This window comes from Xenia sp. Carnegie-2017, unplaced genomic scaffold, assembly GCF_021976095.1.
Source record: "Xenia sp. Carnegie-2017 unplaced genomic scaffold, XeniaSp_v1 HiC_scaffold_6, whole genome shotgun sequence".
Classification (NCBI taxonomy): Eukaryota; Metazoa; Cnidaria; class Anthozoa; order Malacalcyonacea; family Xeniidae; genus Xenia; species Xenia sp. Carnegie-2017.
Window position 1 is genome coordinate 9672997 of NW_025813526.1, and position 3109 is coordinate 9676105.

At 36.3% G+C, this 3109-nt stretch overlaps 1 long non-coding RNA gene across 1 annotated transcript; it reads right to left on the bottom strand.

The window, feature by feature from the left end:
* Nucleotides 1-2216: 2216 nt before the first annotated feature.
* Nucleotides 2217-2710, bottom strand: LOC124458101. The gene is made up of 3 exons (XR_006953009.1): nucleotides 2531-2710; nucleotides 2343-2451; nucleotides 2217-2267 (listed from the first exon to the last, which is right to left on the bottom strand). It is a non-coding gene; the product is annotated as an uncharacterized LOC124458101 (long non-coding RNA).
* Between the last annotated feature and the right edge of the window lie 399 nt (nucleotides 2711-3109).

A 3109-nucleotide genomic window follows, 5' to 3' on the forward strand; every position in this document is an offset into this window, starting at 1 on the left:
TGTTTTGACTGCTTAAGCTGCAAAATTGAGCCAAAGATCTTCCTCAGTCATCATTTTTAAACAGTTCTGATACTCTACCTAAGACCTGCCTTCCTTTCATCCTTTTGTGCAAGGGCACGCAGCGAAATTTGTGCAAAGGCAAAAAAATAAAATATTTTTTCATGGCGTCAGATGTGGCTATTGTCTTCAACATTATTTTATTCCAAAATGTGTCAAGTGTTAAACGTCCAAATTTGTTTGATAATGCAGACTGTCGATGTGGGACAACTCAAAAAGCAAGTCCGAGAACCAAAGATAATGAAAATGCGTTGACATCTAATATCATCAGAGCACCTAAAACCTATAATTTTAGAAATGATTATTCTCTTTCAAAGGTACCGTCCGTTTAGCGACTTACAGCTAAACATTTGGAACGGTTTTACTGCGACTTTTTGAGGACATTAGTTTTGTTTTGGCATCCGTCCTGACGAAAACCTGTGCTAGTTCTTGATGAAGAATCCAGACTTGACCACAAACTTTCAATATCTTTAAAAGCACAATTTGATAAATATTTGCCACTTTACAAAATTGAGATATTTTACGAGCCCTTGCCTAGAAATTACAAAACTTTTTTAAAATTACCATGACGTAGTGCTTGCATTGGCTACAATAGACATATCTGGAGTAGCTTTTTTAACGACTTATACACAAATGATACAATCTTAGCATGGGTTGATTCCAATACTGCATTTTCGTTTGGAGTAACTCATTATTCTTTGTACAATGGCTCAAGATTAAGAGTTATTGGGACTGATTGTACCGTACCAAAATTACGTTTCAAACATCAGAACTTGAAAACTGTTCAGGAGTTTTTGGTTTACCTGCAGTAGGCGATTTTATGCTTCATTATCAAATTTATACTTATCGTTAAGCATTTGCTAATTGCAGAAAATACGTACTTCGCCAACATGGAGCTCGAGACTTTGCAGAAATATATCAAAAAATAAGCACTCGTGGGAAAATTTTCCCGTAAATGTTGTTCTTTATTACAATTGGTACTTTGAGCGAGACCGACATGATTGGAGTTTTATGATTTGCACCGCTAGTAGATAAGGTGCAGCTTTGTCACACTTTTGCCACAGAGCTCTTACCCGTGCCAGTTAGTTTCCAGTCCCCTGAGGTTGATCGGTGCGCGCGCATGTCAACCGGAAATAGGGGTTAATAAACAGGGCATGGCATTGGATGGCGTGAAAATCGGAAATACGGCAAAGCTGGAAGTTGCATGCTATTGACAAAGTAATAGTACATCCGTTTCCTTTTCTCAATCGAGGTAATCGCATTTTATAGCTTATACTTTATCGAAAGGTTTACATTTTATCTCTTGAAACGAATGGAATTGATTGTAGACATTGATCAGGCATTAAGAATGAACAAATTGGCTTTGGAGTCAGAAAAGAATGAAATAACTGTACGTCAAAGTTTGTTAGAAAATAAACTTTTAGACTGCTATGCTGAAGAAATTGTTGCAATGATAAACGCTGAAGTAAATAAGAACTGCAATGGATGAATGATTGTCCATTCCTCTCAACTCGAGCATGACTTTTGATGATGGAACATGACGAGCGTATGTTGTTGCATTTTGATTCTGCCTTGGAAAATGTGTCCGAAGAGATTGTGATCAAAGATTTTATGAAAAGCATTGAAGATGTCGACCCACCCGTTAACGGACTTGAGATACTAAAATATACTTGTAAAGATTGCCTTAAAATATTTGTTTCAGATAAAATGAACAAACTTAAAAAACGAGTCATTCAGCATTTGTAAATTTTTATTTATATTTTTACATTAAATCTACGTTGTCAATGTTCAACGTCAAACATGATGCCCTCAGTACACAGTTTCCTGAATGAATGAAATAAGAACCACTATATAAAATTGCTGCTTCCGTATGAAAGTTTATACCTTCGTCCTGTGTCTCAAGTGCAGGAGTCACCATTTTAATTTGGTGATATATATATACAAAGTGTATATACAATGTGCCCTCCCGGCTATCACCAAAGTGCAATGGTGACTCCTGCACTTGGGACACAGGACGTACGGTTACACATTGTATGGATTGTATTGTAGAGTCACCAGAGCGCTCAAACCTATATAGGTGAGCAATGCATAAAATTTTATCATTATATATATATATATATATATATATATATATATATATATATATATATGAATTACAAACTTACATCACAAATTGACGGACAGCAACATCGACACCTGCGTCCGATACACTACATGAATGAAGAGTAAAAATCAATGACATGAAACGCAGCCTGAGATTAAAATATCTTTAAAGGCATACAAACCCGCAAATTTTGCACTTGAATTTTCCCCGTGACTTCATTAACGGGGACAGATGGACAGTATGTCCACATTTAGCCGTGATGTACAAATCACGACAGTGATTACATTTTTCTGAAAATGAGGAGATAGATTCTGTTGAAGATGAAAAACATTCTCTAATTTGAAATAAACAGAAAGAGCTCGCACTTACTAATTTCATGGTATTCTGTCTGCTGCGATGCCATTCTGCCAGATTTTCCGATTTGCGTGTCTTGATTTTTTGCATAGTTTTTATTGTCTTAACACATACAAAACACTTTTAGTATTTCAAGTGGTTGAAGTACACAGCGCATGCGCTTGAGATATGACCTTCGCTGTCATCTCGCACGTGTAAATTAAAAATTATTATTGAATAGTATGACCTTGAATAATGAGGCGTGGGTAAGATTTGTGCAGAATCCTGCTGAGGGGAATGATGCAGTAAATGATAAGGACCTACGAAAGATGCCTGACGATGTGAATAAAGGAGCGGCATGAACATAAGTCAATATTAAAGGGAAATGAAAAGAGCCTTTAACATACCGACATGATACAGTAAATGATAAAGACCCCAGGAAAGATGCCTGACAATGCGAACAAAGTATCGGTTTGAACATGAGTCAATATTGAAGGGAAATTAAAAAGAAAAATCATGTTGTGAAGATAACATCCAGCGGTGTGGGACGGTATCATACAGAGGAAAGTGATGCAGTTAATTAATGATGAGACCCTCTGGAAAGATATCAAACAA